The sequence below is a fragment of the Lissotriton helveticus genome, chromosome 2_1 (genome assembly GCF_964261635.1).
Source record: "Lissotriton helveticus chromosome 2_1, aLisHel1.1, whole genome shotgun sequence".
Classification (NCBI taxonomy): domain Eukaryota; kingdom Metazoa; phylum Chordata; class Amphibia; order Caudata; family Salamandridae; genus Lissotriton; species Lissotriton helveticus.
In genome coordinates, this window is record NC_136059.1 from 374033654 (window position 1) to 374046359 (window position 12706).

The 12706-nt window shown below is 44.2% G+C and overlaps 1 protein-coding gene across 1 annotated transcript in view; it reads right to left on the bottom strand.

The window, feature by feature from the left end:
• Window positions 1-9980: 9980 nt before the first annotated feature.
• Window positions 9981-12706, bottom strand: part of C9 (complement C9) — a 197202-nt gene continuing 194476 nt past the window's right edge. The window contains exon 12 of the mRNA XM_078674992.1: window positions 9981-10376. The gene's annotated coding sequence lies outside the window, so the exon portion shown is untranslated. The remainder of the gene's footprint in view (window positions 10377-12706) is intronic.

The window sequence follows — 12706 nt, forward strand, 5'->3', positions numbered from 1 at the left end:
GAAAGGGTGCTCCTCTGCCAGCCGGCAAGGAACAAGAATGCTACGAATTACACGCAACAGGAAGCGTGTCAGGATTTCAGTTATCACCTGCCCTACTGCCGGGGAGTCTGGGAGTTGTAGTTTTCCGGGCATGTCACTCCTTCACAGTGCGTGATTATGAGCTGGTTCGCACAGCAGTGTAGGCGCATGACCCGGCTGATGAAACCAGGGCGATATGAAGGCACCCCTGCGCACAGGGCGACTCTGGGGATCTGTCGCCCCTCACCTCTCATGGCAGGTTCCACTCCAGCAGGTCCGCCTAAGAGTACGCAGAGTTTCACACAGGAAGGCGAGGCAGTGGGGACCAGAGCAGTTAGGATGTGACAGCAGCCATGTTGCCACTTGGCAGTCGCTACTAGGGAGGCAATTTTCAACTCCTGGGATAGCTTTAGGGCGATATAGCTTACTTCACCTGCTGCATGATGGGCTCGCTCTGCAGGGCAGGTATCCGCGAACTCCGATGCAATGATTTTGGGCAGATATTGAACGGATTAGGTCTCAGCCGAGCGGAGCAGCACTAAAGGGCGGCAATCTTGCCTCGCGCCCTCTAGCACCCCCTTCAGCTGCTTCCCTTATATCTGGATGCTCCCATACTCACTCTGTGTGGCTATACTTTTTGCACTAACATGTGCTAGGCCATGTGCCATAGTGACTAACGGTAATACATAAGAACTTGGCAATTTCCACCTGTCCCCATCTGGCCCTTTTCTTCAACAATTTTCACTGTCCAATATTCCTGTCTTTTCCCATTGTTCTTTTTCCTCCAATGTGCCAGCTGTTGAATCTCTCTAATCTCTACATTTACATTATACATTTTTTCTGCAGAGGAATACATTACATACATTTTCCCTTGCTGGCTATGTGCTGTTTCTTTTGCAGTACTGTCCGCAAAAGTATTGCCTCTTCCCTCATCATCTACTACTTTCTGGTGTGCACTACACTTAACAATACCCACCTGCTTTGGTAACGTTAATGCAGTCAATAAATTCAGAATTAATTCTCCATGTTGGATCCTTGGTCTGTGTGATGTCAGAAACCCCCTTTCTTGCCACAAGCGTCCACAGTTATGTGCAACTCCAAAGGCATACTGACTGTCTGTATAGATATTTACAGACAGTCCTTGGCTAAGCTCACAAGCTCTCAGGAGTGCAATAAGTTCGGCAGCTTGTGCAGACTTATAAAGGATTCGTAATGCCTTCAGTTAATTTAAAACAAGACCCATCTACATACAATTCACCCTGGGCATCAGACAGAGGAGTATCGGTAAGGTCCACTCAACCCTTAGTTTGTTCTTCAGTGATGAAAATACAATCGTGTATATCACTAGGCTGTTCAGAAGGCAATGGCAACAAAGTGGCTGGATTTAGGGTCAGACATTGTTTAAGAGTAATGTGTGGTGCTAACAGAGTGAGTTCGTACCCGGTAAGACGAGCACTCGTCAAATGTTGTGTCTTAGTTTGATTCAATAATACATCAACTGAATGGGGAACAAAAACCATGCTGAATGTCTGATAAAAATGGCAGTTGCTGCCACAGCTTTCAGGACACCAGGGAGTGCCCTGGCCACAGGATCCAGAACATTTGAAAAGTATGCACATGGGCGTTGTTTGTCCCCGTGTGGCTGTGTTAGGACAGACGATGCACAACATTTTCGTTCATGTACAAGAAGAGAAAAGGGTTTTGTATAATCAGGTGTTCCTAATACAGGTGCAGAACATAACGCTGCTCGGAGTTGCAGATATGCATCCTGACACTCAAAAGACCAAGGCAAGGGAAACGGGTATCTTTGGTCCTAAGGACAAGAAGGGGTTTAATAATGAGTGAAAAATTTGGGATCCAATGACGACAATAGGACGCCATGCCAATCAATGCCTTAACGTCCTTTTGCATTTGAGGAATAGGTGTATGTATGATAGCCTGAATTCTGTCTTTAGTCACCATCCTTCCCTCCTTAAACAAGAGGTGACCTAAATAGGTAACCTCTAGCTGACAAAACTGCAACTTATTTCTCGAACTTTGTGGCCCAATTTCGCAAGGTGAGTCAATAAAAGCAAGGTAGCCTCAATACAAAGTTCAGTGGTGTCGTTTGCTATCAGCAGATCGTCCACGTATTGTAACAATGAAGTGCCCGGTAACTGCAAGGTATCAAGTTGATGTTTAAGGGCCTGACTATAAATGCTCGGACTTTCTGTATACCCCTGAGGAGCACGACAGATTTGTAATAACCGCCCTTTAATAGAGAAATCAAACAAATACCTGCTAGAGGGTGCAATGGGAATGCAAAAGAATGAATTCTTAAGGTCAATTACCAAAAAAGTAGTAATATTTGGAACTACAGGAAACTGTGGCCCTACTATTTTATTGATTTCACGCAAATCAATTACAAAGCGATAAAAATGTCTTTATCTTCAGAAATGGAACGCTTCAAAACAGGCAAGTTGGGGCTGTTACAAACATTGCTATCAGTCTCTTCCACTACCCCTTTTACAATAAGATCCTCTATGATCTGAACTAAGGCGCTTTCACCTTCCTGCGATATTTTATACTGAGGTATTCGGGACAAGACAGCATTCTTTTTAACCTGAATATGCACCGGTTCAATAGACAATAAACCTACGTCAGTATCGCCCTCCACCCACATCGAAGGTGTGACAGTGGATAATTGTTAAAAGAATGAACACCCTGAGGCACACGTAAGTTGAAGAGTCTTTATTCTGTCACCCACTCTCCGCGAGTGCCAGAGGGGTGCCAACATTCCAAGGCAAGCTCTGGCAGGACGTACCAACTGGGAGGGGGAGGGGGGGTGGTGGGACGTACCAAGGGAAAGAGAAAAAGGAGTGACAATTTACAACACATCTCCCCTCAGCCAAATGAGAGAAAACAGGGAAGAAAGAAAGGGGAAAGGTAGGAGAGAGGAATGGAAAGTAGGAGAACTCATACCAGAAACCATACAAACGAGGATAATAGTGCCGAGCAGGACATGAAAAGGATAGCATGTGCTTGGGAGGGAGGCAGACAGTGGAGGTTCTTTTAAAGGGGTGGGAAATAAAATGAACATAGCTTTTCAACGGGTGTAACCATCACAATAAAAGTGTGACAACAGTATAAATACACTTAAAAGGATAATTATATATATATTCCCAAGGCACAACAAAAGTTGTGTAATTCCAGTCAGGCAGGATAAGTATAATGCTTGAAGAAAAAGGACAATACATATACTCAAAGTAGAGCGGCATAATTCGAGGAAGAATATCCCCCTACTTCTCCTCAAAATATGTATTTAGGAGACAGATCTTCTTCACGGCATACCATTTTAACTTGATTCATCTCCCCTTCTCTGCACACTCTTGCGAAATGGCCCTTTTTATTACACTTCATGCAGGTAGAATTAAGGGCTGTACAATGAACACTGTTCACCAGGTGGTTACTACTTCCACAAATAAAACATTTTAAACCGTCAGTAACGCTAACAGGATGTTCACTCTTAATTTCTTTCGGCCTGATCTTGAGAACTTCAGTGTCACTGTTAACATCAAAGGTACTTTTAGCATTGCTTATACTACAGACTGGTTCTTTAGGTAGATTCATCCCCAAAATACACTTAGCAGTGTGTTCAATAGACTGGGCCATACTGATGGCTTCTCTTAGTGAAGGATTTTTAGCTAGAAGTTTCTCTTTTATACGGGGGTTGTGAGTACATCTTACCAATTGATCCCTGATGAGTAAGTCATTCAACTCACCGAACTCACATAAACGAGTTAGGCCTCGGAGTGCACCGATATAATTAGTGACAGACTCCTGTTTGCCCTGAACCCGAGTAAAAAACTTGTGCCGTTCTAGGACAATGTTCACCTTGTCCCCGAAGTGAGTTTCTAGTTTCAACAAGGTGATTTTGAATACATCTAAATCAACCTCATCATCCTCTAATTCAGGGTCAGGAAGGGTTTCGTAAATTTCCCTCCCCTGAACGCCCCCAATGGGAATCAGGTAGGAATCGAACAAATTAATCCAATCTTTGCAATGGATTTCAGGATCCCCAATATCGTTTAAAAAGGAGGGCGGTTGGCTCATGGATGAGGCCGCCATGGAGAGTATATAGAATGAGGGATTCCTACACTAAAATGAAAATGTGGAGATAGTTCCTTAGTAATACTCGCAAAAACACAATTTCCCTCACCTAAAAAAACAAACTACAATGGAAGAAATGTGACTAAACACCAAGTAGAAGGAAACAACTACCCTTTGCCTACGTAGAACCACAGTCCACATCTAGGTACACCCAAACCCAATAGGCTAGCCTACTATGTACTAATTCCCCGTAAGAGTTTTACAAATTGAAACTACAGTAGTACTACTCCTATATGTTGGCTGAAAAGGGGAAGGACACTGCTACTACTCACTGCACGAAATTCTCACAGAATAATAACAGTACTATAATTTGACAGGGTCCCCCCCAACCGAGGTAATCACCATCACATATGTATTTAGCACAGTTAGGAATTCCACCCAGAAAGGGTGAACATTGGTAACCAGAATAACATGTGAAGAAAGCACATATGTAGAAATCACAGGCATAGCATCACAAAAACACAGGATGTACTGAGAGTACCAATATCAAGTTAGATGTTTGGCCGCTGGGATCAATATGTGCCCTATAGAGGCACACACCAGATGGAGTGACCTTAAGATGGGTGGGGCGCGTATCTCATAGGGAACACCCCAATACACAGGTGAGTACTGCTATTCTATGGGAAATGGAAATCAACGGTGTGTGTGTCACCGTGAAGATGCAGCGACACACAGGTGAGAAATATCAGTTCAGGAGGAGGAGTACTTGAAACTTGAGGTATTAAATAGGCTTGAGAAAATCAGGTGTGCGTATCACCGTGGACGACACCAGGGAAACGCAAGGAAGGTGGGTTCTGTGCAAATCCTACAAGCGTGCGTGCCAACGTTTTGATAACAGCGAAATGTGACAGAACAGAGGGGAAAGAAGTCCATATGCAGAAAACCGGCAGCAAGTGGTAACAAGTACGTCTTACTTGAGGAGAAGTACAATGTGGGAAAACTGAAGACTCACAAAACAGCCGGATATCCATTATGCACTTGAATTTCAGAGCGTTGAAAGGTTGTACTGTGAACTGGCTCCGGAAACTCTCACAGGGATTACCGTAAATGCTGCTGGGGCGTACGGCACGTCGTCTGACTAAATATACTGCCGGGCCAGAGGCTGGAGCACCGGAACCCCAGGAGAAAAAGGAGCCTCGACTGACACTTGAGAGGGGAACACAGGAGGCTGACGAATGCCAGAAAGTACACAGCTGATCGCTATACTCTATGCCCATGAAGCAGCTGACAGGAAACTCAGAGCTGCCGCCGAGCCCACGCCTCCGTGTACCCCCAGTGCAATTGATGATAGACAGGAAAAGGATCTCTACAGGAACTGACACCCTGGGGGCACTCCCGGCAATAGAACCTCTGAGGCAACTTAGGCAAGAATGACAACACTTCACACCGATGAGGAGAAGCGATCACGTAGAACGTAATTACCACGGCACCGTTGGGGGAAAACCCACAACGAACCCTCCAGGGCAACCACGCAGAAGTGAAGGTACTTCACACAAACTTCGAGAACAAGAACTCTACAGTCATCAAACAGCTTCAGTTCCTAGCAGAGGATGCACCCGGCTGACCAAACTCCGAGCATGCAGTCGTACTCACGCTTCTGTGGACCCCTTGCAGCAGAAGACGTCGCACGGGGATCCCAACAGGAATCTTCACCAAATAACAGCACAATCTTATGACGTGAAACTGCAGAAGAGCGCTAGGGAATTAGCGTCTGCATAAACTCTGACTCCCTCGATGAATCTTCTCCACAGAGCACATTACTTGAACCACAAACTTGAATAAACGGAGAGAGCACAGAAAAGGGGTGACAGCAGGGCCCCTCTGAAAGAACTTGCCAGTTGTATCAGCACATCCTCACACGTACCCAGGACGGCTGGTGACAGGAATAATTAACGAACAGCACTCGACCCTGAGCAAAGGTGCAACAGCAGACAAGTTCACCAGGCTGACAGGGTCGGCAAAGGTTACTCAGGACGATGAGCCAAGAGCTCCTCTCAGACACTTAACTCGCTTCCCACTTCATAAAAGCATCGCGATCTGGCTGCCTCCAATTTCAATGAACCCCCAAGGCAGCAGTTGAAAAGTAGAAAGGGTCTCCACAGCAACTTTAAAATCTCATCAAAGAAGCACAATTCTCACCACAGCACGAGTTCAAGGTCTGGAGAGAGCACTGAAAGGGGAGGTGACAGCGTGAACCCCTGCGCCGTCTTCGTTGCCAGTGTTAAAAGAATGAACACCCTGAGGCACACGTAAGTTGAAGAGTCTTTATTCTGTCACCCACTCTCGCAACTGCCAGAGGGGTGCCAACATTCCAAGGCAAGCCCTGGCAGGACGTACCAACTGGGAGGGAGAGGGAGGGGTGGTGGGACGTACCAAGGGAAAGAGAAAAAGGAGTGACAAATTACAACAATAATGCATGTGAGACTTCATCAAAAACATACTGCCTATTACGTATCGGCTTACCAAACGTAACATATACAACATCCAGTGAACAATAGATCTGTGCATGGAAATGTTTGAGTAAGTCGAGACCCAGCAGATTATAAGGACAATTTGGTGCAAGAAGGAACGGTGAATTGACAGTAAACAGTCCAATAGTTAGAGCCAGGGGTTTAGACACGGGACTAAGAATAGGCTTTCCAGCAAAGCCTATGGACAGGTTATTATGGCCAGACGAGGGAGTTCCAGGGATCACTTTTTTAGAAAGCGCACTTCATGTAGCCCCAGCATCCACCAGAAACTTCTGCGCGGTCCGCAATATTTCAGCAGTACCATATGGGCATGTCTGATCTATCAGTATGGAAGTCTATCCCTCCCCTCGTCCTACGCTGTCCTAGTTAAACTGCGCACCCGTGGCATCGGATGCACTGAAATCATCTGCATAATAGGCTTTCGTCGGGACAGGATTGTCAAAATAATTCTGTCTATTACTAGGACCAGGACGCTGTTGAGGGCCTCTTGTCACTCCTCGTCCCGTACCTCTACCTTGTTCGTGAAGCAATGGGCATTTGGATCGCCAATGTCATCTTGTTTACAATATGCACATTGATTCCGTCTCAACAGACCAAACATCCTAGAGTCTTGATTACTCCTCCTTGGGAGGTCAGTTCTAAATACTCCACGACCTCTACCTCTCTGTGGCCCATAAACCTGTTGCAACAACATTTTAGTTTTCAATTCCTTATTTTTAACCTCTTTCTTTTCCTTTCCATCATTTAGTTGATTCTCATAATACTGGGCCATGTCCAAAATCTTTGGAAGGGTAGAGGAAGCCCATGTACTTTCAGCAACTCGTAATTTTTTAGAAATCTCAGGTAACAAGTTAGCTATGAATTTGTCTACAAATAAATGTTGATCTGTATAAGAAGTTGTGTCTTGACCACTGTAATCATGAAATGTCGTTTCAAACCTTGTGAAAAAAACAGGGACCGACTTATCTTTTCTTTGTTTGCAAGCTACCAGTTTCGTCCACGATATTTTCTTTGGTGACACTATCTCTTTCAAATAAGTAATGATGTGACTCGGTAAATCTAATATAAGCTGTGGTGGTTTCTCCCCCCGCTTTCCTATAAATATACGCCGCCTGTAATTGTGGCAAAGAACAACCAAAGGCCTCATGGTCCTGTTTGCGGACCATACACCAAAGGTCAGGGGGCAATATCAATCCAAAAAACATATCAATGTCAACTAAAGTCATAACAACCTAACAACCTAGAGCTACAAGAGACTGCATTTACCAGAATGCCAGGGGTGAACCTTGCCTGAGAGGTCAGCGGTGTGCTCCCACATCCTGTTGTCTATTTAAAGTTCTCCTGTGAGTCATTGAGCTGACGAGCTCGTGGATGAAGCACCTGCACGCCAGTAAGAGGTACCGGACCTGATATAATGTTTGGCAGCCTACTCAGCAAACCCCAAAATAAAGACTGTATTCTCTACTGATGACGGTTAATAAACCAGAAACACGTGTCTAGAGATCAGCACTATCTGCGCCAACCTTGGCAAAATACTCGAAAATATCGGAGCGAGCTACAAGACACTGCATTTACCAGAATGCCAGGGGCGAACCTTGCCTGAGAGGTCAGCGGTGTGCTCCCACATCCTGTTGCCATCATAAAATGCACTCTGTTTTTTTTGTAGGGTCAGGCTAAGAATGTTTAAGGGCCAATACGTCCGATCGCTACCAAGGGGAATAAATCCATTGGAACCGGAACCCAGTCGTGTTAACACCCTGACCGTCATCTACAGCTGCTTGAAACACGTCGCTTCTCGCATAGGGAAAGCTTTAGTCGAGGCCGATATCAGCCTCTTAAGTTTTCTTTCCTGAGTAAACATATTTTCAACTGCTATTTTTAAGGGAGCAGCGGTCATCGCTCCTTCATTTGTACTTTTACATATCTTAATTAATTCACGAGGAGCTTCCTCATTCATATTAGTCATCCAGTCCTCTATTACTGCATTAGCCATTTCTCCTACAACATACTGCTGAGTCATTTGTGGGTATAGTGTTAAAGTCGTGAAAACCTCGTCCAATCGTATAACGTCATCCCAGACCATTCACAGGCCCTAACCAATAATACCACTTTGTCATCTTCCGTAAGGGTAGTTCTATTATGTAGTTTAGGAGTTGGGGGTGTATGAACTACAGTCTTTCTATCAAGGACAGGAGTTGCAGCAGAGGCAGCATGCAATGGGGCATACATTAGAACTACTGGAGGTAACTGAGGAGGCACAGTCAGGACTGATTTATTCCCGACAGGATTCGGGGCTGGTCTGCAAAGCATTTTTTCTTGTTCTGAATCCTCCTCCTCTAAACCCTTAAGTACTGTTTCTTCCTTAACCACATTTACTTTCTGCAATTGAAGTTTAAATCGTCTCTCATCACTTTCTACACTTTCTTCATGCATTTTTAATTGTAGCTCTTTAATAGTCTGCTGTTCAGCTTTCTTCCTATCCCTTTCTTCTTTAATTTGTTTCTGTTTAATATATTTTCTTCCATAATCCTAAAGCATCAAACATACTCTGCCCACGTTTCTTTTTAAAAAGTTGTTCTTCTATGTATTGCAATTTATTTAAATCAAAGGTACCAAGAAGTGGCCACTGTAAACTAGCATCTTCCTTTGTATATTTATTCCATAATGCACTAAACAGTATGGAAGAAATACCATATTTAATGTACATTTCATAATTCGGAGTGCCTTCTAAAGGCGCTGGCTGTGTTTCTTCCAGGATATCTGACGAAAAGGCATGAGAATGTTGAGAATGTCCGTTTTTGCGCATGTGTGGTAAAGATGAGGTTATCTGTGGGATTTTTTCTTTATGCATGGTTGACAGTACTAGGGATCAACATGGTCCCCTGGGCCCTTGGGTAACACCAGGATTTTCCTACATGACAGTGCAATGGGAATTTCTACAGATATTTCAGGGTATAGAGATTATTTGCATTTCCAGGTACCACCCGAAGGCCTTACAGAACCATCAGGTACCACAAGGGGATCTGTTACATGGTATGAAAATGTCCAAAACCACCACAACTCTTCTATCATGGCTTGGCTGCCCATGTGATTGAAGGGAAATACAGCCAATTATAGGTGGAAGCCTGCCAGGTGGGCAAAGTTGATTAAGACTGGGAGAAAGAAGTTGCTGCCACCCAGACATAATATGGGTTTAATATCAGATAGCTCGCCTGATGGCTTTGATAAAAGTAGAAAGGTATGGAAAGAGAGCATTTGTGTATGCCTTAATCCATCTAATACATACGTAAGTAACAAACCGCTATTTAACAAAATAATAATTAGAAAACGCATAGGAAGAGATCATATTTTCTGCATTTTTATTTCCATTTGATAAGGCTGTAACAAAACACATGTTGACGTTTAGACACCTCACAATATAATTAACAAAAGTCTGTGTTTGTAATATTGGATACCAAGCCAACACAAAAACTAGATTTTATAGTGGCTGACAATGGTAGACACAAAGGCAAAAAACTATTTCAACCAAAATGTGTTTTAATGTCATGGACTACATCAAAATCTCTGTGTTTAGTTTCTCGGGAAGTCCATTTTGGCGTCCAGTGGTCATCAATGGATCTTATTCTTTCTATAATAAGTAAAGTGATATCAACAACACAAATAACAATATACCAAAAGTAACAGCATTAGGCAGTATTTCTTGGATGTACAGCAGATAGCATGTTGTTCAGCAACCACCTGACAAAACAAAGAGCAAAAAGAAAATATTACAGCTGATTGGTGAGTAGAAAACTAATTGGTCTAATACACACGTATACTGTGACACATTGAGTAACACCAAAGAATAAAATAATGAATCCTTCAGGGTGCACAAATAATGATTTGATAAAACTGCAAAAATGCCTACTAGGACTTACCCTTCTTCAAATCTTAATGACAACTCTAGTTCTAAACATAATCCTGAACCTAATACACAACCCTAATTCTGACCCTAATCCTAACTTCATCCTTAACATTAGCCTCAACTCTAACCCTGAAACGTGCACTAGTACAGATTCAGAATTATTATTTATTGTTTTCAGCAATCCACCATCCAATTTGCAATATACAATTAAAATTACACATTGAAAACAATTCCATACCCTAAAAAAGATCTAAACAGCAAATTAAAGTGCTAAGATTTGTGAAGATTTACAGACTTTGTAGGTTCACGTATATCCATGAAAATCTCCCTTAAAACATTATAACTCAGCTTGTGAATCCCCCCACATTGCATTCACAATAGAACAAGATAGAATAAAAAAACTAATATTTACGTCCTCTGTGCCGACAAACATAGCCTTAAACAGCAAGCTCATGATATGGGAGACACTGACCGAAGCATGTGCAATGTACAGAATGGCTCAATAAAGTGCAAGTACTTATGCAATTTGAAAATCACAAAATATACATCCTGTCTAAAACAATTTTCATTAAAAATATACTATCTATTATCCAGAAAAATATGCCCGCAATCAGTCAGTTTACTGTTTCACTACTCAGCTAATTATCATAGGGTGTCAGTATATCTCTGACTAGTGTAAATGCTACACATACATAGGAAGCTACAGAGTCAAAAATTACTTTATCATCTGTCCTACATCAGAAGGCCAGTGCTATCCTAGCTGCATTTATCTCATAAGAACTAATTAAGGGCAGAATCAATTTTTTGTGTGCGCTTACAAACTTGGGAGCTTATTTACAAGCCATGCGTGTCGCCGGAAAGTCACTTTTTCTGATGGCCTGGTGGTGCACTGGGCTTAGCTATATCTACGAGGCCATGGAAAGCCACCCTGTGTGTTGTTTCATGGCCTCGTAGATATGGAGTAAGGCATAGCAGCGCAAGTCGCTAACTTGCCTTATTTTGCTTCAAAGAGGAGTTCTATGGGTGTTCCCCCGCAACACCCAAAGACTTTGACACTGCACGAGATCTATAATATTAGGTCAACTTGGGGCAGCACCAAATTCCTGCCCCTCCGTAGAGCAGGCGTATCGAGGAGAAATGTTTACATTTCTCCTTGTTTTTTCCTCTTTCCATGTGTGCATTCTGCAGCACACATAATCAATCAATCAATCAATCATAGTACTTGTAGAGCGCGCTACATACCCGTGAGGGTTTCAAGGCGCTGAGGGGAGAGGGTTGCTGCTACTGCTCGAAGAGCCAGGTCTTGAGGAGTCTTCTGAAGCTGAGTAGGTCTTGTGTCTGCCGTATGTGGGTAGGTAGGGTGTTCCAGGTTTTGGCGGCGAGGTAGGAGAAGGATGTGCCATAGGAGGTCATTCGCTGGATGCGGGGGATAGCGGCAAGGGCGAGGCTGGCGGAGCAGAGCGGAGCTGGTGGGTGGGGGTGTAGAAGCTGAGTCTGCTGTTCAGGTAGGCTGGTCCGGCGCTGTGGAGTGCTTAGTGTGCGTGGGTGAGGAGCTTGAAGGTGATCCTCTTGTCGACAGGGAGCCAGTCTAGGTCTCTCAGGTTGCGGGTGATGTGGCTGCGGCGGGGGACCTTGACGATCAGTCGGGCGGAGGCATTTTGGATGCGTTGTAGTCGCAGGTAGGTGTTTGGTTGGGATTCCTGCGTACAGTACGTTGCCGTAGTCCAGTCTGCTGCTGACGAGGGCCTGTGTCACCGTTCTTCTTGTTTCGTTCGGTATCCACTTGTAGATCCTGCCGAGCATGCGGAGGGTGTTGTAGCAGGAGGAGACGGAATTTACCTGTTTTGACATGGAAACAAGGAAAATGCCTCATGTGATTGTTTTTATTTTTGGTCTCGTTGGCAGACAGGCAAGAGAATTCTACGGTGTAGAGTGCATTTCTGTAGTCCAGCCGGCTGGTGACGAGGGCTTGGGTCACCGTTTTCCTGGTGCTGAAAGGGATCCACCTGAAAATCGAATAAAGCATGCGGAGGGTGTGGAGGCAGGAAGAGGCAACTGCATTGACCTGGCTCTTCATGGAGAGATTGCTGTCTAGGATGATGCCGACGTTGTGGACGTGGTTGGTGGGAGTTGGTGAGGGCCCAAGTGCAGCGAGCCACCATCT